Raw genomic sequence first — 27,176 nt, 5'->3', positions numbered from 1 at the left:
AGAGAGAGAGCAGGCGCGCGCGCTCCTTCCCTCCCTAACCAGGAAACAACATCTGTTAAGAATGACAGCTCCTTGTTTTGAGTCCTTTGTCTGCAACTGTGTCACATTATCGGGGCTGCAGTGCAGCAGCAAAGAAAAGGGCGGGGGGTGGAAAACACACACACACACAAAACACACGACTGCTTTCTGGCATTTCCTGCCCTTCTGGTTTTAGCACCGAAAAAGTGATTAAAAATAATAATAATAAAAAAATCCACCAAACACCCCCCGCGCTCGTTACAACGCCACCCTTCCCTATCCGGCTCCCCTGTTAGAACAACCCAATAGATGTATATATCCCAATAAAAAAAGTCTCCCACGTCTTTGTGTGGGAAAGTCCCCAGTGGGGGAGAGGCTCGCGTTTCTGCCTGCCAGTAGCCCGAGCCCGCTCGCTCGCCCGCCCGCCCACCCTGGCGTTGTTGGGGAGACGGCGAAGCAGCAGCAGCAGCAGCAGCCTCCCCCTCTCCCGCCCTCGTTCGGATGGCAGTCACGTCCGCCGCTGGGAGCGACGCTGGGGCTCCGCCGAGCGAGGAGGGAGCAGACGTCAAAACGGCCTTATGAATATTGATGCGGAGGCTAGGCTGCTTTCGTAAAGGAGCAGAAGGAAGCAAGATGGCTGCCCTTTAGGATTGGTTAGCAGGGAGAGCAGATTGCTTCGGGGCTGGATTCGGCGAGGCGGAGGGGACTGCTGGAAAGAGGTCAGAGGCGCGCTTCTCTCTCTGCCTCCTTCTTCTTCCCTCTCTCTCTCTGTCTCTTTCCCTTCCCCGCCGTTCCGAAACGCTCTCCATTTTCTGACCTCCTTTAGTAGCCCGTGGGGCTCCTTGGTGTGACTTTTAGGGAAAGAAACACACACACACAACTCTCCGCGGGTCCAAATGGAAAAGAAAATTACAGCAGCTTCGCCAACATGGCTGACAAATAGAAAAATTCGAAGCTATTTTAGGGTTCCTTCCCCCCTCTATTTCCCCTGTATGTGTATAGCGTTCGGACCTTGTGACTTTGCTGTTTTAGGCTACTGTGGGTTGGGGTGGGTGAGGTCCCCCCCCCACTTTGTGCTTGCTGGACAGAGAAGTCGTCTGCTTTAAGTTTTTTTGTCTTTCTTTCTTATAAAATTGCACTTCTTTTCCTCCTCTTTCGCTTCCACTCTACCCCCCCCCCCAATTGCAGCGCCCTTTAAAACGTGTGTTTCTCGCTTACCACGTGCGGAGTTCTTAATCGCGGTCCCGGGCTTTATTCTGGACAGAGACTCCCAAGTGGACTTGGGGGAAGCAATTTTGCGGAGGTCGCTTTGCAAAATAAAAATAAAAATCGATGGTATGGGTTATGTGACCAAAACTTTAAGAGTATATGCCCTTATTAAAAAATAATAGTAATAAAGTGGAAGAGGGTTTGTGATCTCTCTGGGCAAAAGCAAACTCTTTCATGAGAGGTGCCTTGCATAGAGGGCAGGGGCGTTCTGCCTGGACCCAGCGGGTTAGAGAGGCGTGCGTGCGTGCGAGAGAGATTTTTTTAAGTGTGAAAGTGTTTTTTTTTCGGCTTTGTGCTTTTCATGAATCAGCTCTCTTTGGTTTACCGGTGAGTGACAAGCAGACACAAAGGCAGGCGCAGTCCAAGAGAGAGGGCGGGAGGGGGGGCAAGAGAGAGGGGGGTCTGTGGAGTTTTCAGGACGGCAAGGTCAGGGGCGCAGAAGGAAAGTGAAGCCCCCCCCCCCCCAATCCTGGGGAAGGAAGAGAGAATCGGAGAGGACATTTGCTCCCCAGCTTCTTTTCTCCACCTTTGCAATTCTCTGTGCTATCTTGGCTTCGTAATTGCTGGATCCGGTGATGAGAGCCAGTTACTCAATGTGGGTGGGTGTGCGGGGTGGGGGGTGGGGTTGGGAGGACGACGGGGGAAGCTTCCTTATGCCCTTTTAAAAATAATTGCCATTAACGAGATCAAGGCTACCTAAAACCATAATCTACCAGGAATGTGCCAGTCAAATGCAAAACGTTGTGCCTTCTTGTATTTATTATTTAGCATTAAACCTAATTCCAATCACTCCCATAGGTCATATGTTTATATCTGTAATGGGAGCTTTAATCGAATTGGAGGTGTTTCTTTTTTTGCCACTTAGCAGGCTTTCTGCAATAGTACTTGGGTGTATGTTATATAAAATTTGCCTTTGTAAACTGATTGTGGTGGGGATGGAAGGAGCTTAGCAGCTTTCCACTGAAACGTTCACTCTGATGATCTCATTTGAGATATGTTTTTCCCCTCGATGGTGAGTATGCAAATACAAAACCTGATACCATGAGATTGGTGACAATGGTAGAATAGGACTTGGTCTGGCTGTTATATATTCACAAATGCATTTGTTTAAAATGAAGGAAAAGATGCCTTCCCTCTGTAGAAGAAGGTCAGTGGGTGGTTGTTTGGTAGCTAATAAGGCCATTGTATTTGGCATTTAATGGCAGGCTGACACTCCAGGAAGAGGGGTGGAGAGGAGGAATAGCAATAGCCTTACAGTCATTTGTGGAATTGCATGTGTATTCCGTGATGGCACTTTCAATTGAGAACTAAAGCCAATAGAACAGAGCTTATTTGTAAAAACAAATTCAGCAGATGGTTGTTAATGGTCAAGCATAATTAGCAGGCTTCAGTTATTGGAGGGGGGGTGATCAGAAGGCAGAAACAACCCCATACCCAATGCATGCCTGGTCTTAAACAAAAACCTAAAAAACACCTAACCTCCCCCAACACAAACCTGTTGATACTCCCTTGCCACTCTTATCTCTGAGGTTAACAAATTCACTCAATTAGCTTGTGTCCAAGCTGCAGCCTGCTTTGAGAAGTGAAAGGGATGTTTGCAACACTCCCACGTTACCCTCAAAGGTTAATGTGCTTTGTTGGACTTTTTCTGGTTACATCAGCAGAGGGTTGGTTTTTTTTTTTTTTGGTATAAGCTTAAGAAGTTCATTATTTCCTCACATTGTTCTGTTATTTTTCAGTAATAATAAAAATAGCAGTATGCATTGTTCTCATGTGCTGCTTGATATGTTCCCAGATAATAATTGGTTGTTTTATTAAGTTAGTGACACACGTATGAAGTACAGTGGAAAATAGCTGTTTTCTTTAAAGAAACACTATCCACCTACCAGACCTCTCTCTCTGCAATGGGAAAACTTGCTCCATAATCATAAACCTTTGAAAAGCAGCTTCTGCACACAGATTCTCTTTCTCAGCTGGGAACTCCACACCACAGATTGGTTGGGGATCCAGTACAGCTTCCATTCACAATATGGAAGTGGGCTCATCTTCTCTTTGCATGTCAGTGAAATTGGTCTCTATCCCAAATTACAGTCTTGGGCTACATGCATATTGGTGCACACAAATGTATCTCGGCTTAGGATCACTGAGTATCAGCATGACACTGGTTTCTAGGAAAGCAGGTAACAAGTCAGCACAGTTCATAAGTTCATTTGCCACATCATGTAGTCCATAAATATGGTAAAGGATGCAGGTGGCGCTGTGGTCTAAACCAATGAGCCTCTTGGGATTGCTGATCAGAAGGTTGGCAGTTCAAATCTCTGCGATAGGGTGAGCTCCCTTTGCTCTGTCCCAGCCCCTGCCAACCTAGCAGTTCGAAAGCACACCAGTGCAAGTAGATAAATAGGTACCCACTGGTGGGAGGATAAATGGTGTTTCCGTGTGCTCTGGTTTCCATCATGGTGTTCCATTGTGCCAGAAGCGTTTAGTCATGCTGGCCACACGACCTGGAAAGCTGTCTGTGGACAAACTCTGGCTCCCTCAGCCTGAAAGCGAAATGAGTGCTGCAACCCCATAGTCGCCTTTGACTGGACTTAACCATCCAGGAGTCAGTTACCTTTACCTTTACCATAAATACATTACTAATGTTCTGTGACAGATTCTGTAGCATCTAGCACTTAGTAAGGGTAAGGCCCGTAAGCACATCTAGATCCTGCCTCAAAAGTATTTAAATCTTTACTTGTGTAACTTGTAGGATAAAACCTTTAGCTTAGCAACATGTATACATAATATATAGAGTTGAATGACTTTTGTCTCTTTAAAAGTTCCATGTTGAACATCCTAGTGGATGCAATGAGAGTTCTAGGTTACTGCATATCATCAGAATAAACAGTGAACAACTTTATCAGAATTTTGCCCTTCTAGAGATTAAAGCATGTTGTTGTTATTACTTTTAGGACCTTTCACTTACTGTATTGTTATGCATATACAAACCTCATTTTGAAATGAGGTTCCTAGTCTTAGACTTCTTTATGCCAAAAGTGTTGTGCCCTGATAAATAGTTATGGTTGTTCAATTGTTACACAATTTTGAATGGCAAAAGGGCAATGTGAAGTGACTGTTGGCTGCAATCCTAATCTCAGTGGGGCTTGCTTCTAAGTAAACATGTTTAGAGTCACACTGATTGTCTTGAGTTTCAAAATAATGTGTAGCAATGAAATTGCCATTCGAAATCAGGACATTATTCCTGCAGGACCAACTAAAACTGGTTGCCTTTCTCAAAGCATCTCTGTCCTCAAGATTTCATAAATGTACATATGGCAAACTGCACTATTTTGTTGCAGCTTGCCTAAGTGGTTGTTCTGCTGGGTTTGCTGTTTTACTTAGGATGCTACTTGATTGACACAGTGCAGTTATAACCAATAACACGTCACAGTCCAGTTATGGGCTGGACCAACCCATAGTTAGTTGTGCTTTATTTCTATTAACTTGTTGAGGTTTAGGCTATGGCTAACTTTTCACACTGATTTCAGTGGAACCCAAGTTCAGCTAACAGACTGTGTTCCTAAACACAATTACCCTGAGAGTAATTCTCATTGAACTAATTAAAGGTTACTCGTGTATAGACACATGTAGAACTTCACTGCTAGTCTGGGATCAAACCACTGACTACTTAAAAAACAAGACAACTTTCCCCAACGCCCATGGGATTGTTCACTGTCCGTGCCAACTCTAGAGCATTCACATGCTAATGGAAGATTGAGAAATAATTTCTTTCTTGATAATAAATGCACAAAGGAGGAATGGAACCTTAAAGTGATGGGGAGTACATTCACTTTTAATTCCCTGCAAGGATAAGCTAACTATACAGAGCAATATTGCTGATTTTGAAGAGAGCAAAGAGATCTTTTTCATGTTTCCATCAGACAAATGTACATAAGTTTCTTGTTCCACATTCTGTGATTCTGTGGTTCATCAGAACCTTACTTTTTTGGAGTGGAATGTGTGTATGCTGCTGTCAGTAGATTTGTGGGCTAGTCAATTGTTTAAGGGTAGGTAAACATACCGGTATATGAGACTCAAACAGATATTTCCCACACTCCCCAACAACTAGATGAAGAAAAACTGTGACTTTGCTGAGCAACTTCTGAGAAGCAGTTGCTAAAAATGCCTCTCTGTGTGAGATGCTAAACTTAGTTGCTAAACTTAGTTTTCCCCATGATAGTTGAGGATCATGATAAGATGCAGGCATGACACTACTAAGCCATACATGAGACTCTAGGTCAAAACTGTCACCTTGACTGGGCCTGAAATCAGTAGGAAGCTCATGCAGATGATGCAGTATGGATGTAATATATTGCTAGTGACTTCCCACCATGCAGATGTGGGCTGCATGCATGTTGTATTCTCTGTACAGTCGTTCCCTGGATCTCAGACACCTTGACTCCCGAACAACCAAATCGGCTCCCGAACGATCAAAACCCAGAAGTGAGTGGTTCCGGTTTTCAAACGTTCTTTAGAAGCCAAATGTCCGATGGGGCTTCTGATTGGTTGCAGGAGCTTCCTGCAGCCAATCGGAAGCCATGCTTTGGTTTCCGAATGTTTTGGAAGTCGAACGGACCCCTGGAACGGATTCTGTTCGACTTCCGAGGTACGACTGTACTTCCTAAGGGGTTGCCAATGGCATTATAGTAATAAACACTTTGGTTACAAAGTTGTTAGGTTACATGCACGAAACAGAGTGGCTATTCTGTTTCAATCTGCTTGAAAGGGATTGTTATGTCCATGTCACCAAGTAGAGCCATTGCAACTTAAACTTCTAGGAACTGGAAATCTGTAAGGCCTCTTGGTTCATGGCTGCTCTGGGATGAAGATTCTCCATGTTTATTTCACTTATACCCGGCTGTTTTCTCCAGGGCACTCTTGAGCTTGGATATGTCTATGGAATTCAAGCACCCAGAGGTATTTTTGAAAGCCTCTGCATGTGGCAAGGTGGGCCCTGGTGTTAGATTAATTCATGAAAGGTAAATATATCATTAGCTATTGTCCATAACAACTAAATATGCCTATTGTGCCATACCCAGTGGTAAAATATCGCTGACTACTAGATACTGGAGCCAAATTTTAAGGAATGGCTAATGGCTGTTCCCAGAACACCATGCTCGTGAACCTCCCAAGGGCATCTGCTTGAGAGCTCTAGGAGTCAGAAGTGGATTAGATTAGATAGACATTTAATCCAATTCAGAAGTTAGCACTTATGTCTTTATGGGCAGAGGCACTCTAGATTTACTGTGTCTGTCACCACCCAGAAGAATTCTATGTGGTGGCATTTTGGAGTTTTCAAAGCATTCTTCACAACTACCATTGCTGTAGCATAGCCTTTTAATAACAATCAGTGCCACAACTGGGTCAGCTTTGGTACAAGATCAATGCTAACTCCATCTGTGCTGTTTTTCTCCTTTGTTTTCTTCTCACTCTTTCCCCCCTTTGTCCACTTTTTGAGCCCTTGCTAAGTTTTGAAAAGAATTGGTGGTTCTTTTGAACAATGCTGGAAAACATAATCTCAAATTTTGAAAAGAATTGGTGGTTCTTTTGAACAATGCTGGAAAACACAATCTCAAATTGTAGTTGCCAAACAAGATCAACTATTGATTTGTCTTGTTCTCCCTGGCTGCTGTGAAGGCATTTTGCCAATCCTTAATGTTATGACATCATCTAGAAAGGCTATTTGTTTGATCTGGTTCTGAAACGCAGTGGGATGCATTATGAATCATAAAAAAACTGACTGCAGTGTGAATCAGAGATGGAGAGAAGCTAAAGAGAGATTTGAACATACCTATTATAGTTCTGTTGTAATTTTAATCTGAACTGCAGGTAACAACAAATCCACTTCATTGACCTCTGGAAACTTGGAAGGCTTTTAAATTTATTTGAAAATTCACTAACTGAAGATGGTATAGAAATAGCAAAACATCTCACAGATATAGATGTAGTTGTGAAGATTCTAATAATCAGTGTAAGATTTAAGAAACCTAAATTGTAAGGGCTGGTGACTGATTTAACCCATGTCTAGTTTACTCATGAAGATACTGTGCTATGAATTGGGACCACCCCCATTTTAGCCTTGCTATTGTCCTAAAGCAGGGTTTCCCAAACTTGGGTCTTCAGCTGTTTTTGGACTACAGTTCCCATCATCCCTAGCTAGCAGGATCAGTAGTCAGGAATGATGGGAATTGTAGTTCAAAAACAGCTGGAGACTCACATTTGGGAAACCCTGCCCTAAAATCATGAATTGGCTTCTGACAAACTACTCCCTTGGCCTCATCCCCAGCCCAAATGCATAGGATAGCTGCCTTAACCAAGTCAGACCACTGGGACATCTAGGTTAGCATTCAACACTGACTGGTGGTGGCTCTCCAGAGTTTAAGGCAATAATATTTCCCAGCCCTGCCCGGAATTCCTAGGGACTGAACGTGGGATTTCTGCCTGCAAAATATGCATTATACCACTGATGTAAGCCTTTCTTCCTACTCCCCCGCCTTCTGGATTCTCGGAAGGATTGCAACAGTTTAAGTAGAGCATTTATCTGAACACTCTACAAGGTATAAAACAGGAGTCTTTCCCAACCCTACCTGAAGATGGTAGAGATTGAATCATGGAGCTTCAGCAATCAAAGTACATTTCCTGTGTCCCCTGTCCTACGGTTTACCATGGTGTGTGAATGCAGCCAATATTGTAGATATATTCTAGAACAGTTGAGAACTGTTCTTGTTCTTAATCGTTGGCATTTGAAATTGTTTTCCTCTGCATAAGGAAAATGGGACTTAAAGCAGATCTGCAAGGAAATCCAGTTTTGCTGAAACTCCAGATAATAGGCAACAATGGAGGTTGTGGCTGAAATCCTACGCAATAGCCCTGAATACATAAACAGCCATACCATATACATCATGTAAATGGAGAAGGCAAAGCTCCACACATTTTGCAGAGCTCCACCACCTGCCATTGCCAGGCATTAAAAATACTTACATGTGCAGGAGACTTTGAATTACACCTTGTAGTTCTTCTGTCAAGAAAGGTGTATCACCTGCCATTTTTGCCCCCAAGCAAACTAAACAGATTTTATTGGGTTCCCCTATAGCTGTAATGGTAATAATGTCTGGACAGCTGTGACTGCTTATTCACAGAAGGAAGTGTGGAATAGAGGACATGCAGTGTGGAGATCTATGGACATGGACTCTTAGGTCTAGTTCACATGATCAGGGGTGGTCTGACTGGCATGTGTGAATCAACCACTGATGTGTGTATATATAACAGGTACATAAGTGTTTCTAAATGGAGTCCGTTCATACTTTCATTGGCATCCCATAACCAAGTGATGTCCTTGCCTATATGAACCTGCCCTTAGAAATGTTTGATGAATTGTTTTAATTTCTCTTTCGATTTGTACCCACCCTTGATTGTGTAATGATTCCAGTGTATGTAACATACACCGCAGATCAGGATAGTAAAACCACTACAATGGAGAATTTCCTGAAATGCTAAATAAAATTATCTCTGCAATGTAGAAGGGTGAGGAAGAGTACTGGCCTGGAGAGGGCTTATTACTTAACTGGATATACTGGTACCAATGCATTTATTATTGTGATAGTGTACACTTGCACATTTTCTGTTCTCTGCTCTAGCATAAGAAACTCTTGTGTAGAGCTTGATATTTGTTCATCTGAAAGAACTGTGACATTACCGTAGGTCTTTGGTTTCCTGTGTGAGTGGGGTGGGTGAGTGTTTTTGATCAGGTTAGCCATATTGACTTGTATGCTGTCGGTACATTTTTGTCATTGTCTTGTTGGGCTGTGTGTATGATGAAGGGGAACCACACCGGGGTGAAGGTGAGGAACCTACAGTAAATATACATCTCTTGGCTGGAATTGCCCCAAATGACAGTTTAGTTCAGGTCTTGCACAATGTATTACAGAGAATAAGTTGCCAAGCAGGCAGCAGAATATGGGAGAAAGTTATTTTGTTTGCAGCCACAGATAATTAATTCTCTTGTCTAAAATTCTGGAATGATTCCTTTACCCTGCACATATAGTCAGCTGGAGGTCTAGATAGACATTTGGTCTCGAGTTTCTGATTGAATTGTGAAGCTTTTGCTAGAGTCTTGTGCAGAAAGTGTGCTTTGTAAAATGAGCCTAAATGCACTTTTTTTGGGGGGGGGGGTGATCACACTGAGAGAATAGTTAATGGTCTATACAAACAGGGAGGGGGGCGGATCTGTGGCTTTCCAGATGTTGTTGGACTGCAATACCCAACAGCCACAGCTAATGTGGCCAGTGGTAACGGATTATGCGTTTCAACAACATCTGGAGGAATATAGATTACTCACTCCTGTTACATCACTTCCTTTTCACTAAGCTAGTACAGTATATAGAATGGGAAGTGGTGAATAGAGTAAAGGGAGATGCTGAGATCCAAAAAGATAGTTGTAATCCAACAAAGTAATAGTTGTGCTAGAGAAGATTGAATAGCAATGCTAGATTGTGCATATTTCTGCTCCTATAATAATCCCTCATTTGTTTACTTACCGGTATTTATGGCAACTCTGTGCCATCACAGAACCAGAGTTCTTTGGGTGGCTTACAATGCTTTGTTGTTCCACAAAATCCTTGTGTTTGAAGGGACCCACTGGAAAGCTAGCTGTGGAGGCTGCATGAGCTATGTCTCAAGATGAAAGGCAATCTGGGCTCGAATGCAGTACTAACCGGGAATAATGATTGTTTGTGTTATATTTTTACCCTGTTGTTTGCACATGGGAGCTAGGGCCTGCTCCAAACTGCTGAACTTGAAAGTGGAAGGAAAGAGTTCTAGTTCTTGGGCATCCACTTCCCCACTGTTGACTGGTGCAAGCCTGAGTGAAATAGGAAGTGGGTAACAGAAGAGAGACCTGGTACCATGCTGGCTTGGAGCTACCATTGCTGGCATTGCACAAGGCTGCTGGTCCCCATGAGCTAAACATAGAATCATAGAGTTGGAAGAGACCGCAAGGGCCATCCAGTCCAACTCCCCTGCCAAGCAGGGTACCTTGTTGGTACCTTTGGACTAACTGGTATTGATGAATTATTTGTCTAACTTATGGATATCTCCAGTTACAGGTAGGTAGCCGTGTTGGTCTGCCATAGTCAAACAAAATAAAAAATAAAAAAAATTCCTTCCAGTAGCACCTTAGAGACCAACTAAGTTTGTTCTTGGTATGAGCTTTCGTGTGCATGCACACTTCTTCAGATACTTCTTCACACAAAAGCTCATACCAAGAACAAACTTAGTTGGTCTCTAAGGTGCTACTGGAAGGAATTTTTTTTATTTTATGGATATCTGACATGCTGCCTTGCCTTGCACAAGAATGCTACTATCATGGTAAAAAAAACTTAGCATGTGGAAGTACCAGAATGTAGGAGTCCATAGCTGGTCCACTGAGGTGTAAAGGGGTTTCCCTTGAAAAGTGAAATGTCCATAACTCAGCTTGAAAATGTGTTGTGAGATATATAGATGTAGATGTAGATATAGATAATGTTCTACTGCAGATTTCTAATAGGTTTAACACTCAGTGCTTAGCCTACTGAAATAAGTTGTTTTAGAGGCAGAAACTGAAAGCCCAATAACTTTATACAGGAAAATATTACCTGGTGACTTTGTATGCATACATTAAAAAAACTCAACATTGCTAATCCAAATCTGTGATGCCAGGTAAACTGGCCTTAGTTCTTGAAATTAGATTTCCACACTACAGCTTTAATTTTCATTTCTGTCTGTTATAGCTCAGTGAATAATCCCAAATATTTAACTTATTTCATTGGTAAGGCTGCCTCAGGCCATGGCTTTTTAATGGCAGATGAATGAATGCAAGACTTGAAGCCAAAAGAACACCAAACAGATCGGGGGGGGGCCCTCAACCCAACCTGTCTTTTTCTTGAAGTGCCAATATTTCTGCATGCTTCTATCAAAAATAATTGTACTATGAAGTAATAACCACAATTAAAAGTAGCAGTTAGGTGGATAAGGTTGTGGCATGCCACTTCAACAAACAAGGGGCTCTGGTTTCTTTTATTAAACCTGTGACTTGTGTACATCACCTACCACATGCAATGAGGCCATTCGTTACTTCAGACTTGGCATCTGTAGGTTGCTTACCAGTTCAAAGATAGGACGAGTTCATGACTTCTTGCATTGCTCAAATCATATTGACAAGTATTGCCCTGTTGGACTGAAGTCACTTTCAAGTTAGCAGTTTGAGATTGCAGCCTTCCAGGTTTCTGGGTAAAGTGGATGGAGAAACAAAATATATTCAAGCAGAGTTTCATACTCGCTGTACCCAAATGCTGCAACCATCAAGTCTATATAAGTGGAAATAAATACTCATGAACTCACAAGGGACTTCATTAGAAATTAATGCAGATAGGACCAGGTACCCTATTGGAAACCACAGTTTCTTTTGTGTGAAAGCTGAAACATTGAAAATAAATTTCAGTATCTTCATTACAGCAGTCAGTATATCAGTTCTTTATTTTCATAAGCCTACCTGTTTTAAATCTATTGCTAACGTTCCTTTGCCTGTACTTGAGTTACAGAGAGTTACATCGTAGCTTGTTCACTCCTCATACAGTTCCTTCTGATTTCTTTCCTCAATAGTTGGCACAGGTTTTCGCCTTGCTTTGGAGAAAGCAGCTAACTGTTCTGGGAAATATCTGCCACTGTGATGGGATGCACACTTTTGCAACATTTTGCTCTCCAGGAAGGCCCCGAGATGCATGGCTCCAGCTTGCTTTCCCTTCAATGTTGCAGACAGAGCTGCTCTTTCCATTCAGAGTTTATTCCGATCCAGCCTCAGTCAGCACCACGTGGACTTTGCGCACATGTCTGACTGTTTACAAACACCCTCCCAGAATTCCCAAGAGCTGTTGCGTAACAGTCTGGCGGGTGCAACAGTACGCGAGTCGGCAGCGTTCGCCCGCAATGGTCTACTTTCTCCTCCATTTTTACTATCGCCCACAGCCATCATTACCTTGTTATAGGCTGGTTGGAGTATTCCACAATACTCAGGGTTCTTTTCCCTCCCTGCTTTTTCTTCTTCTTTTTTAATAATCTCCTTTGTTTTGGCGACATTCAGCTCTGTAGCTTACAACAAGGTCATCTGCGGTGAGCCAAAAATAGAAGCTTCACCGCTTGACAAAGAACTGGAACCGGGCAGTGCAAACCTTGTGTGCCATAGGGAGTAGACGTAGTTTCTGCTTTCCAAAAGGACTAATAGTCTGCAGACAACTGCAAACATATGAAAGTAATGCTGGGTGCGTCCTTGCTATTTGGATCTATGGGGGGGGGGGGAATGCTAAACAATCCAATCAGCAGTCTTTAACCCAGACTGCAGTCATGCATACACACAGTAGGACTGCGTAAATCCCACAGAAGAGCATGCTGTAGCAGATTAGCTGTCCAGAATGGTAGTCTACACATTTTAACTCTTCCAACCAAAAGAGCAGGCAAACTTTTTGCTACTGCAGTGATTTTCTTGTTACGGTTGAAGGTAAGCATGGTTTTTTTTTTAATGCTTTACAGGTTTGAGGTGTGGTAAAGTGAGTGGGTGGGACGCGGGTGGCACTGTGGTCTAAACCACTGAGCCCTGGGGCTTGCCGATCGGAAGGTCGGCGGTTCGAATCCCCATGACAGGGTGAGCTCCCGTTGCTTGGTGCCAGCTCCTGCCAACCTAGCAGTTCAAAAGCATGCCAAAGTGCAAGTAGATAAATAGGTACTGTTCCGGCGGAAAGGTAAACGGCGTTTCCATGCGCTGCTCTGGTTTTGCCATGCTGGCCACATTACCCGGAAAAGCTGTCTGTGGACAAACGCCGGCTTCCTCGGCCGGTAAAGTGAGATGAGTGCCGCAACCCCAAAGTCGTTCGCAACTGGACAACTGTCAGGGGTCCTTTACCTTTTTTTTTAAGGTGAGCAAGCTGCTACACATTCATAGTTGTTTGAGCAGGGTGTGCTGTCACAGATCGAAACAGTGTGTCACATATGGCGGCACTAACTTTCAAACACCCATTTCATACACCCACCTCAGAACATATTCATTTTAGCCATCCATTAGCAAACGCTTTTCACAGGCGCAAAGACTATCATGCAGCTATCCTAAGCATGCTTACTCAGAAGAGAGTGGCTGCAGTTGTCTTTAATTTCTTGGAGGTCTGTGGGAATGTTCTCATGAAGCAATACCCGGTACAGTTTGGGAAGGTGATTCTCCTTTTCTCTGATAACTGCTTGGATCTCATGAGTGATCCATATTTCTCAAGGATGGAAGCAACTGTGAATGTTGGAGACATAGGCTCACTCATAGGATCCAAGCAATTCTTGGATAAATATTTGCATTAGAAAGAAATTCTCTTACCAAAGGTGGTGGTGGTGGTTGTTGTTGTTGTTTGTTTTTGCCATCCTCCTCTTGGCACCCCCTGTTTTCACTTTCCTAGACTCTCCAAGAATTTGTGGGCAAATGAGAGTTATAATTTTGAATTGAGTGGGATTTTTAAAAATCTATTTCCTCCCGCTGGTTTTGATGCATCTATGTGTGCTGGGGTTGTTTTCGTCTGCTTCGTGGGTTGGTTGTAATTCCCTTTGGATTGCCTTGGACAAGATAAAGCAACTAACAAATTCATTCATTAATTAGAACACCCTTATTCAATGGGCCTTGCTTCCAAGTAAGTGTACGCTGAGGTTGTGTCTCATTATGGTTAAACCCCACACTTTTTATATCTCTTCTATTGAAACTTTATTTCTTGGTTGCTGAGAGCTACAGAACTGTTTTCTCTTTGATTTTCCAAATGACATGTTACCTTACTGCAAAATAAAAAAATATTGCTGTCTTTTCTAAGGTTCTCCCTTTGTTTTCGTTTGGGGCGGGCCTCGCCTATTTTCCTTCTTATTCCTGGCTTAAACGGTCTGAAGAATTGCAAACTCAGCAGGGCTTAGCAACGTTTTAACTCCATCCTTTTCTCTCCTCTTGCAGTAAAGGTCAAAAGCAAATGGGATTCGCAGCTGCATTTCAAATAGCTTGGCAGAGGCAAATCTATTCACTCCCCCCCCCTTCTTTCCATTTGCCTGGATACATTAGTAGAACATTTAATGTACATGGTTATGAATAACATTTTCGGTGAACCCCTTCAGCTGTTTTTCAAAAGAAAAGCTTCTCTAAAAAAGAGGGGAAGTGATAGAGCTTTGTTTGTGTGTTTTCCATACAATTGTAATGAGTGGAAATAGTTAAATGCCTCCTCCTTTAAACACCGAAAGCTTGGTTCTGTGGTGCTGCTTTTATACTGTTAAATGTCTGTGTATCCTTGTGGTTCTCATATCACCTCTTTGCCTATTGTATATATCAGATCAACCAACGCTGGAAGTAGAAAGCACTGCTCTTGGTCCCTGAATTGAAGAGACCTTGCCTTGAAGTTCTCTCTGGGAGAAAAATGCCTGGCAGCATGAATTGATTGACATTTGTGGGCCATTTGCGGGCACCGGTGATGAAACTTGCTAGGGCAAAATAGACTGGAACACGCTGGTCTTCGCCTTGCAGCGCAGCTCGGATGTACAAACATTGTAGTGTCAGGGCTTACCTCGAAAGCAGGCATTCCAGGACATTCTGATGTCTCGCAACGTGGCTGTGCGCACATGGCTGTAGTGTTTACAAACACGATCCCAGAATTCCTGAGGGCAGTTATGTAACAGCTAGCAAGTGCTGTGTCAGGCTCACTAAAATGACCTGGATCACGGATGTTGGCGTAGACTCAACAAAGCAGTTGGGCGGGAGGTGGGGAAACACACATGCTAGGAAAATGCACGTTGGGTATGTGAGCACGTAACTTCACTCACGCAGCCGTTGACTAGCCTGAATAAGTGTTTCATGCAATTCAGAATAAATTTGATGGCATTTTCTTCATCGCCGTAAGCTTCCGTTTCTTCAAGTGTGTAGTGACTTGGAACATTTTATAAAAGGAGCTCGTGTTGTGACATATTCTTCAGAAAGGGACTTGTCTCAGATTCTTTATTAGAATCCGTTTGCCACTTTTACAATTGCATTTTGGAAAGAACGGGTATTGGTGGGAAATAAAAAAAAAGAGTCATTCCACAGTTCCATATATGGATTTCATGTGCAGAAGGCTTTATATGCATGGAGCCGTGTGATTATCTTTGTGCAATATCAGTTGTGGGTATCAGGGTTTTTGCAAACTTCCATTTTTAATTATGAAGACTGTAGGATCTGCTCAGGCTAATCAACCACTCAGTATGCCATACATTAAGTTTGTAAATGTGCCACGAATATCTTAGAAAAGGAAGCGGTGTGTGTAGGGGGAGGGGGACAAATCCTACCACCCCACTTAAAGGGGTGAGTAAAAAAAATAAAAGGACACAGACTTAGCCAGTTACCCTTCCAATTAAGGACCAAAAGCTTGGGTAAATAGAAGTGGTTTTGCTGGGCTTAAAAACAAACAGTGGGGGCATCAGGGCTGCTGTGTGTAAGATAATGACGAAACTGTTGGCCAAAATGGGTCCTTAATTAGACAAACAGTAGTTATTGAGCTTTCTCAGTGCATGCAGGATGACAATGAAGAGTGTGTGATGAGCTATTCGTGAGACCACATTTTGTTTGGATTCCCACCCTGAAGTGAATGCAGAATTTTACTTCGCAGCTCTGTTAAGAATGTGATGCATATATAATCCTTAAACTGATGGTGCCCATGATAGAACTTCTCATGTCCCTTGATGAATGAATGGATTTTCTTGCTTTGTTATCTGCTACATTTGTACCCCACCTTTTTCTCCAAGGAGCTCCAGGCAGCCTACATAATTCTCCTCCTCCTCATTTAATCAATGGTGATCACTCACTGAGCACAAGGGTTACTGGGAGGCTGCCCATTGGTTGATTACATGAATCACCAGAAGGTTGCATGTCCAATGCAAGAAATTCCCAGAAACACTCTTGAGAGTGGGCAGTTATTAATTATACCACATCTTGACAGTCTTTACTCTTAACAAGCCAGAAGTAACACTTTGGGATGTAAGTGAAGCAAGGTTTTTTTAAAAAATAATAATAATTGGGAACAACTGCTATGGCTCTGTTGTCAGAAATTGCTTCTCATTACCTATCTTTTCTTTTTTCCAGATTTGCTTTGTTCAGATTCTCTAGATGTATACAGGCTTTGGAACTGCCAGTCATCTGCGCTGCATCTTTTTAGTTCACCTCCTGAAACTGAGTTGGCTGCTAATGTGTTTCAGTTCTTGTTTCATAGATATCAGATAACCAGTGGCAGATTAATTATTGCCACCCCTTGGCATTTAGCTAATTTTAAATGCTGTCTGCTGTACTCTGCTCACTACACTCTCTTTAAAAATACACTCTGACTAAAACCACAGCCAAACCCTTATGAAAAAAATACTCTGTTTTCTTAAGAAAGAGACAGGAGGAATAAAACAAGCAGCAAGCCATTGCACAGAATTGAAATTCCAAGGCTGCAGTTCCCTGCCCACTTAACTGAGAGCAAGCCCCATTGAACTGAATGAGCCTTACTTCTGAGGAGACACAGCTTTACATTTTGGCATTAACTGGCATACAGAATTCAGTTCTGTGAAAGAATTGCATCCTTCTCAAAGTGTTTTCCACTTAATCCATTCAAATGTGTGAAGGAACTCCTGAAGTACCGTACTTCTCCCAGGGTATGACTCTCTCTCTCTTTTTAAAAAACAAACAAAAACCCAAACCTTTAGTTTCAACTTTGACTCAAACAACCTGAAAACATCTTCATGTAATTGACAGGTTTCAGTTCAAGACATATGAATGGACCCAATTACCATTCTCCACCCCCACCCCACCCCCGGTCTGACGTTAGTTACTACAGTGCTGACTGCCATGGTCAGACAATATGTTTGCCTGAAGGGGCACCATTTTATTTATTTTATTTTATTTTTATTTGTTAAAATTATTTATTTATTAAATTTATATACTGCTTACTTGAGGGAGAAAAACTCCAAGCACTTTACAAAAGCCATATAAAAACAAACATTAAAAGCAAGTTACATTAAAACAACAACAACATGAAACCAGTAATTTAAAAACAATTTAGCAGTGGGACAGTTGGTCTGGCCGTTATCCAGAAGGTATGTGTTTTGAGCTGTGGGCAGGATTCCTGCATTTCAGGTGGTTGGACTTCCAACAGGTCTCCCTTCCAACTCTACTATTGCATTATTCTGCCAAAAACATGTGTTAACATTGCATGCTAAAATTACATATAATGCAATGGTGTCCAGAATCCCAACTGTTTGCACAAGTTTTTGGAATGGTAAGGACTGCCCACTTATCTGGGAGTAAGCCTAATTGAATTCAGTAGGACCTACTCCTGAATAGAAATGGTTAAGATTGTGCTGTGAATCTACTAAGACAGCGGTCCCCAATTGTTGGTTTGTGTAACCCACCCAGGGGGTACATGACAGATACCCATCAACTGTCTGTCACATCCCATTTTTCAGAGGGCATGCTCTCATGTGAGAGCACAGTGCCCAAAAATGTGTGACGTTGCGGCCAGACGTGCATCTCATGGGAGATCATGGTGCCCAAAAATATGTGTTTTGGGACCATCATGCTCTCACATGGCTCTGGAAGACACACAACCCAGTTTTGTGCACCATTCACATAACCAAAACTGCCACCGTGATATCAACATTTTCAAAAGTAGGGGGTCCGTGGCTTGGCTTTTGAAAAAACAGGAAGACTACAATAGTTTGCTAATTGGGAAACAATGTGGTTAGCAAGATACAGTTCCTGACAGTTTTTATCGCAAAAGTACTACAAAAGAAATGCATACTGTTTTGAGAGTATAAGAACAGGTGAGACGGTAAACATATTTCTTTGAGTAAATATATTTCTGTGTGTTGTGACTTGAGATACAATCTGCAGGTTGAATGGATGGCTGTTTCTGCATGGGGAAGAATATTCCCTACATGTAGAAGAGTAGCATGTCAGGGAGAAGACTAGGCGTGGCAACTTGTTTTCTGTGTGCTGTGTTTTAGAACAGAGAATCAAGGAATCGTGGGAGCCCTCGCTTGAAGTGTTACAGACCGCTTGTTATTATTTCACCGGTATTATCATTATTGCAAAGCCTGATTAACAACGTGAGGCGGTAATAATAATAATAATAATAATAATAATAATAATAATAATAATATGCTCATGAGGACTTTGCCCCTTGGACTTAGCTGCCAGAATGCTTTGGAGATTGTTGGGGATTCTACAGAGCTTAATTTTTAGAGAATAGGATTGGTAGATGTGCAGGACATTGGGAAATAGGTTTCTGCCGGAAGGCAAGCACTATGTGTCAGTTTAGATTAATATCTCAGAATAAATACAGACGCTGTCATGGGTTTGTCATCTAAACAGTAGAAGAAAGAGAAATCCTGTATAGCTGGTTTAGCAGAAGCCGCACCTACGGTAAGAGCTGAATTATAATTCCTCCTTTGCTTTTGAAGAAGTGGATCTTAGGTATTTGAGGGCAGAATTGAGAGACTACTTTGTAATTTTGTATCGGTAGAAGAATGTTGCTTGAAAGTGCATCAAGGCATGACAGGACACAGCAGTGGCCTTTGGTTCATGGGCCTCTGAGTTGCTTGACTGATGTAAGCAAAAGTTCCTGTGACTTCAAACAGAGAATGAGTTCAAGAGGAAGAGAGGATTCCTTTTTGGAATACAGCAGTCTTGAGTTGTAAACCTCTTATTTCTGAAGTTCTTCACTGCCAAATGACTCCAGAGCAGTCCTCAAGAAGTGGTGCATCTGACTTTCTGAAAAGAATATATTGCCTTAGATAACCTTACTTCAAAAGAAAAGGGTGGGGAAAGAACAGCAATGGGGCAGAAAAGAAGGGAAACTGAAAAAGGAACCCTTTTGCTGGGCTTTGATAAACACTGTGTAGAGCAGGACCCATTGCTTATGTGCCATTGCTTTCTGGGGGCTAGGGTAGAAATCACTCACTGCTTCTATGGGTATTTAAAAAACAAAACAAAACAAAACTTGATAGTAATCCTCCAATAACCAAACAGCATGAAATGTCAGTGAACAAAATGACTACATTTAAGCAGAGAAGACAAAATGCAGTGAAATAAAACTGCTCAGGACTGCAATACCTCAAGGACTGCCTCTTCCCATATGAATCTACCCGGACCCTGAGATCATCTTCTGAGGCCCTTCTTCGTGTGCCTCCTCCACGAGAGGTCAGGAGGGTGGCAACACAAGAACGGGGCCTTCTCTGCAGTGGCTCCCCGTCTGTGGAATGCTCTCCCCAGGGAAGTTCGCCTGGCGCCTTCATTATACACCTTTAGGCGCCGGGCAAAAATGTTCCTTTTTAACTAGGCCTTTGGTTGATCTGATGGACATCCTATGCCCCTTTAAAATGTGGCTCTTTTTCGGGGGGGAGTGTGTTATTGGGTTGTTTTTTATTTTGATTATATATATTGTGGTTTTTATGTTGATCTTTTCTGTGAACCTTCCTGAGACCTCCGAGTATAGGGAGGTATATGAATTCAATAAATAATAATAAAATCTAAACTTGAAGTCACCATTAAGTAAAGCAGGTTGCTATTTGAATTCGAATTGCTGCTGGTAAAGTATTCAAGGTTCCAGACCTCATACTTTATTTGGAAAGAAGACTTGACATTATGTTGTAATTCTGTCCTTCACAGATGATCTCCTAGTAAATTTATTGTACACAATATGAGACCTTTAAAATTATTCATTATATAACAGTGCAGGAGAGGGACACCTATCTTGTTCCCCATTGTCTCAAACACTTCTTTTGCAATGCTCATGGTACTTAAAAAGTGATAAAGAATGAATGATTATTAAAATGAAATGTGTTTAAATTTGCTTTAAAAAAAAACCTTGGAAAGTCCCTACTTATGTAGTTTTTGTTTGCTTGCTCTGTGAATATGCAAAAATAATAGTCACACAGAGAGAGAGAGAGAGAGAGAGAGAGACACACACAGAGAGAGACACTGCTTTTGCAGTAGGTATATTTATGGATTTGTTATACATCTACACATTTATGTTTCTAAAGAGTCAGAACAAACTCCAGGATAACCCATCAGACTTTTTTAAAAAATAAAATCAGGAGAAGTACTTCTTTGCAGCCCTTTGTTCCCTGTTTTAATATTTCATGAACATGTGATATTGTTTTAAAGCCATGATGGTCTTATGAAGTTTAATATTTAAAGCAGATGGCTGCTTTAATAAGATGGTTACTATGGAAACTGTGCTGTGAATGCGGTGGTTTGTGTAATGTGTGGTCTCCCTACTAAACAGCTGAAATGCTCTTGAAGCAGATGCTCAGAGAAGTGGTATAAGGGAGAATAAAAAGATAACATGCCCACCTGAATGGAAGCTTTTATTTTAAGTGCGTTCTGCTTGAGCTGGACAGTTGATTTTTCTGTGGTTTGCTAAGGATTTCCTTGAAGCTACGTGGAGTATGAGTGGAGGTAAGACTGATATTCTAAAGAAAGCTCTGTTCTGTTTCTGATGCTTTACTGTATAATAGCTGGACAAATTCTTCACATGCATACACATCCCTAATTCCAAGGGATGAAGGAAAGAGCAGTAAATCCATTCTTCCTGTTGTTGTCGTGCCTTACAAACACAGCAAAGGGGCTGGCTGGAAGGACATATGTTTTGCATGCAGAAGATCTCAGGTTTAATCCTTGGCTCCTCTAGCTGCTCAAATGCCAAGACTAGGAAGAACCTCTCCAGGAAACCTTAGGACTGCAAGTCAAACAATTCAGTGCAATTCAGTATATAAACTCTCTTGGTTCTAGGGATTATGTTAGAAGATGTGGGGGCACTTCCATAGCAAGCAGTACTGCCTATTAATGGGCCACAAATATTGTTGGCCATCCTTACAGTAAATATGAGTGTTCAGGTTTAGTTTATGTGCACCCATAACTTCCCATGTTTAGGTCTGACAAACAGCATGTCCAATAACTCTATATTCCATTTAATCTTGTACACAGTAGTCCTGTTTGGGTGTTCAGTTCATATTTTAATTGAAGACTACCGCATGGAGCAACATGCTGACAATTCCCTTATCCTCCAGTTTATGTTTTTCTCCTTCGACTCGGCTACATTAGTCAAAATACAGCATTAAAAATGTGTTATAACACTTTGGCTCCAAATGGCGCTGTAGAGATGAAATCACAGCTCAATGATATTTTCAATTGTGAGCTTTACAATGGTTTTTTGCAGAGCATATTCAGAGCATTTTTTTTAAAGTCCTTGACAGCCTTCCATGAGTTGCAGGGCAGCATTCTAAAGCAAGGAGATTTCTGTACTTTTGGAGGTTCCCCAAGTGATTTAGGTAGAATCTACATATATATGAAAAATGCTGTGAAAATACATTTTTTTAAAAAAATGTGCATATATATGTGTTTGTGTGTGTGTCATTCGTTCACTATCGCCATCTAGTGTCACATTTGTATAATGCACTTAAAATGCAGTTAAAACTTTATATAGTGGTACCTCAGGTTAAGAACTTAATTCGTTCTGGATGTCCGTTCTTAACCTGAAACTGTCCTTAACCTGAGGTACCACTTTAGCTAATGGGGCCTCCCGCTGCCACCGCGCTGCCAGAACACGATTTCTGTTCTCATCCTGAAGCAAAGTTCTTAACCTGAGGTTACTATTTCTGGGTTAGCGGAGTCTGCAACCTGAAGTGTCTGTAACCCGAGGTACCACTGTATTTGCAGCTGTATGGCTAAGTTCTTAGAACCTAGACTATCTCCTTCATGTGATAGTCTTCACCCAAGTGAACTGAACACCCAGACAGGACCAATATGAAGTGGGGAGGGCGCATTTGGCATCTTATACTTTATTTGGAAGGTTATGGAACACTGACTTCTGCATAGAAACTTACTATAGCACGGGTGGTAGGGAACTATGGTAGGGAAGGGACAGGGATTGCTGACTTGCCTCTGCTGTTGCTTGCTGACTGTTGGATTCAATTTGACCTGATTACTCTGTCTGCAGCCTTGTATCTGCTGACAGACACCAGATTACTTCAGATCCATGATCAAGATGCACACATTTGCAGAATTAATTGCTGTCCTGCAGACTGAGATCACTGGAGGTACTGAGATAGGTGTGTATGAAACGGCACATCTGTTGTTATTGTGTGGGAAATCCATGACTCTTAGTATGAAGAAACTTCAAGCCATTATATGGTATGTTGGTGGTACGTGCATTATGGGCTGTATAATTCAATCTTCAGTAGGGGCAGGAGAACATTGGCAATGTAGATACTGCAGTTGAACATGGGTATTGTTTTCTGGGGTGGGGGGAGAAACTCCTGTACTTGCAGGTTTGTTTCAAGATTTGGATCTGGAACACAATATCCCATTGTTTCCCAAAAGAGGAGTCCTAGCACACTCAGTCTTCAGGAACTAGGAGTGGTGACTAGGATACAAGGGCATCTGCTAGCATTTACTATCCTACCAATGAAATCCTGAGAAACTGGAGGAAGGGATAATAATGATTGCCTTTTAAGACACCAGTCATTCTTACACATGTACTGGAAGAAACAGCATAGATCTAATTCACAGCTCTCATGACTTTACAATGCCAAAGCACATCTGTGAATGAAGACTGGGCAAAAGAAGGTTTGCCTTTCACTTGAGAATCTAGATGCTTGCTCCCAGACCTTGCATATTTTCATTGGCACAATTCTCTTTAGGCGACACAGGGTGTGTGAACGAAGTGGGAAAGCAGGTAATTAAACAAAGCCCATGCAGTGCTGCATACATTGGGTTAAAAAAAAAAAGACTATGCCATTTTAGTGCCAGCACCAAAGAAATCATTACACTCATTGTACAGTATATCTACAGGATGCTGTCTGGCACAACTGCACTGGGGGCAAACTGCTTCATGAACAGTTTGTGCTTTCCTGGAGATTACCTTAAAACTTGTTTGCTGTGATCTTGATGAATGAAGCTGATTATATTGGGCTAGGCACCACATGTTTGAAAGCAGTTTCCGACTCTGAGACTTCAGATAATCAGTTGTGGCTTGTTTGTTTCATTTGGTGTCACTAACATGGCTTGGAAGACATGTCCGGGGTTTGCAAGAGACCACTTGTGAACTGGATCCGTGCTTATCTGCACCAGTGATAGACTGTGGTGGGGAGAGTAGGCTAACAATAGCACCCCTTGTGACCACAAGGACATGCAGTGTAGATGGTGTGTATAAAGAGTTCCTTGGCTAAGGTGGCTTTCTCACGTCTACAATACTTGTGGCTTTCTGGCTGTGCTTGGAGCTTCAGGCCACATCAATCACCAGCCCTGCTTTTGACCGACTCCATCTTGTCAGAAGAATAGAAGGCTTCCCCACCCCTAGATTCATTGCTAACCACCAATTTATCCCACCTTAACCTCAAGGCCTCAATACTGCAATCAAGGCTGAACTGTGGTCAAGTTCACAGCTGCACTGCAGAAGCATCGATGTTAGATTTTCATGTGGATTGAGAGCAGTGGTGTGCGGTGAAATTTTTGGCAGGAGAACAGTTAGGGCCACAGGCGCCAGCTTGCAAGGGTGATGGGGGGGTGTGACGTTGTACTCGTGACATCCTGACGTTACATATCTACGCATCGCGTCTCCCTTCCTAAGTCAGGCAGAAGCTTCCCGAGCTTTGAGAAGGAGGAGCCAGGGCTCTGACAGGATTCTGGAGCCTTCCTTCCTCCTCCCCATTTGGGAAGGTGGAGGGAGGGCTCTTGGGCGTGTTGGCAGATGCGCCAAGTTGCTCCCAACATTGGGGGGCAGTTGTGCATGCATGACGTCACACATGTGCTGCCTCCCAACCCGATTTAACTGCAGCTAGCAGGGAAATTTAGTCTGGATGTTCACACATTAGCATTGGAGCATTTACTGTAGGAATTCCATTGAGTCAGCTTACAGAGGGACAGGCTTGCAGGATCTACTCTATTTCTTCAACTCCTTGATCTACCAGGAGGAAGGTGTAGAAATTTTAATAATAAATAAATAAATTAAATAAATTTCCAATGAAGCATATGGATTTGAATTTTCTTGCACCTTATTACATTGGTACATTGAATTATACTCTGATACGAATCATAATTGTTTTCGTTATTTATTAGTATTTTTATTTTAAGATGTCACAGATTTGGTCTTTTTCTCTTAAAAAAGCCATTGAAGATAGTGAGAATCAACGTATTTTGTGGCAATGAATGCTAGAAGTGTGAATTGCATTAAGGAACGTTTCTTTTTGTTTGCTGTAAACCTTCTTCCAGTCAGGTTCACTGAATTACTTGACAATCGTGGCTCCACCTTAACGACTTTATCTAGCTTTCTGAATAGCTTTGATATTATATAGCCCTGCTCATTGTTAGAAACGCAGTTCTTGTTGTTGCACAAGATAGCTTAATCCAAAATCCACTGGGTGCAGAAAGACAAGAACACCTCGTTTCAATGGGGATGGCTTGTTAGTCTCAAGTCATGCTTGAAGAAAGAATATCAACAAGACACACACTTGGGGGGGGGGATATTTTCTTATTGCTTAAGGCCGATGAAGATTTTTTTACAGATGACGAGCTAAATGCCAGAATCTAAATTATTTGGGACAAATTCCAAAAAAGGTAGTCGTTGTTTTCACTTCAACAGATGAGGAATCCGATGGAGCATTATTTGGAACTCTTAATATTTCCTGCACTCATATTCTGGCAGTGTTTTTTTTCATGAAATAATAAAACAACTTAGATGAGGCAAGTGTCCTGTCTAGAAGTTTGCTCGTAAGTCACAGTTAAAAAGCTTATCTGACACCTCTTGCATCGTGTATCACTTCAGGGGACAACTAATATGAGGCAAGAATATTCACAGATATCCTAAGAATACCAATTTTGTCCTGAATGGAAAGTTGGCTCATGAATCTCAATTACCAAATGAAAAGAGTAAAATATCCACCTATGTTTAACCTTTTGGAATGAAAAGAAAAATCACATTACTATTTGTGATGTGCTGCTTAGAAAAGCAGAACTATTCAATTAAAGCAACTTTAAAGGAAACATCCAAACCACTGTAAGCACAGCTGAATCTGTAAAAATTGTACTCAGAGATGAACAAGACTCTCCTTTACTGAGGTGCACATCAGCTCTGTATGGGGGCTCAATAATCAAGTGAATTGTGACTGGGGAGTCTTTCCCACACTTCCAGGCTGAAGTGTGATGTTAACTCCACCAGTCAGATCAGGGGTCCGCAAAGCATTGTGTTTTTCTGAACTTAATAGCTCTATGTTTTCCCTATGTGTCTGTGTTTCTCTAGGTCCATGAGCTTTGTGAAAAGCGAGACTTTCAAAAATTGTTGCCCCCACAGCACTGAAGCATTCTAATTCATGTTGTTGAAAACAATATCAGGTTGTTGTTGTTTTTCAAAAGTTAAGTTTCATTATTATTATTTTATTTTTAATCCTATGATGTCCTGCTTTTACTACTACTACAACAACAACAGCAACAGCAACAACAACAACAACAATGCTCATCACAACTTCATAGGCAACATTTAAGCCAGCCGCAAGTTTTAAAGTCTATTGGAGGACAAAAGCAAGAATTGGAAATGCCAGTGTGAAACTGCACAGAGTTTAAGAAAATAAACAAGCAGAAATGTTCTCCCTCCTCTTCTGCCTGTGTGTGGAAGGGAGATGGCGGTATATTTTATTTCACTTACTTCAAATTATGGTAAGCCAGTTCTGCTGCAGGGCCCTGGACCTCTTCCCCAAACAGCACTCTGATGACATCACTGAATGGATACTGAAATGAGACCATTGATCTTAACTTTGGATTTCAGTATAAACTTCATATAGTGTACCTGTTTGGGCAAAAACCTCACTACTTGTTGAGCCATCCCTGGTTTTTTTTTTTTTTTGTGAATGTGCAGGACACTAATAGTTTCCCAATTATGTTTTCGGGCAAGGAGCCATAGCTCAGTGGCAAGGCAGATGCTTTTCGTGCTTGTCATGGTCACTTGTGACATCTTCAGCTAAAGGTAGCAGGTGATGGGAAAGCATGAGCCTCTGCTCAGAGAGCTGCTGCCAGTCACAACAATAAATACTGGGCTAGACTGGCAGATAAACTGACCTGCTTTCAGGCGGCTTGGAACGCGTCCATTTCCTCATGCAGGAATTGGAGACTTGCAACCAAAAAAGATACTTCATGAGTCGATGCTTCAAGGGATTGATTTATGCAACTGCTGACCTCCCTCTTGATAACACATGACCTCATTTATCATTTTAGTCACGACACATACTTTTCTCTGTCCTTACTTGAACCTGGCAGGCTTCTTTGTCCAAGCCACTGTTTAATGAATTAGCCTGCAGTCAGCCTTATCTGATTTTGAAGAAACTTGTGCATCAATTACAAACGGAATTGTGTTTCAACTGCTGGTCCAAGTCATGCAAATCTAGATCTGTACCTGATGCACTTCCAATAGAGCGTTCATAGGGCGGTTACAATGGCCAACATTCCACTCAAGGTAATGAATTATTATCCACGTTTTTACTAAAGCAACTGCCAAAATATCTTCTATGATCAGAATACTTTTTTGGGGGGGGGGGAGAAACCTGTGAATATACCATTTACCTTGAAGGTAACTAACCTCTAAAGGTTGTTACCGAACTCGCATCAGTCCATAGTAGTCCAACAGTATCTGCAGGAGAGCAGATTCATCACCCCAAACATTTATATTCTGTGTTCTGTTCTTTTTTAAAACACACACAAACACACACTTCTGCGTATCGTCTACATCAAGACAAAAGAGCAAACATCT

The 27,176-nt window shown here is 42.0% G+C and overlaps 1 protein-coding gene across 1 annotated transcript in view; it reads left to right on the top strand.

Moving 5' to 3' along the window:
* The first annotated feature begins 477 nt into the window (after window positions 1-477).
* The window catches only part of TET2 (tet methylcytosine dioxygenase 2), a 68,700-nt gene continuing 42,001 nt past the window's right edge, over window positions 478-27,176 (top strand). The window contains exon 1 of the mRNA XM_033160350.1: window positions 478-737. The gene's annotated coding sequence lies outside the window, so the exon portion shown is untranslated. The remainder of the gene's footprint in view (window positions 738-27,176) is intronic.

This window comes from Lacerta agilis, chromosome 9 (genome assembly GCF_009819535.1).
Source record: "Lacerta agilis isolate rLacAgi1 chromosome 9, rLacAgi1.pri, whole genome shotgun sequence".
Lineage (NCBI taxonomy): Eukaryota > Metazoa > Chordata > Lepidosauria > Squamata > Lacertidae > Lacerta > Lacerta agilis.
Note: the sequence above shows the minus strand (reverse complement) of the source record. Positions and strands in the feature narration are given on the sequence as shown.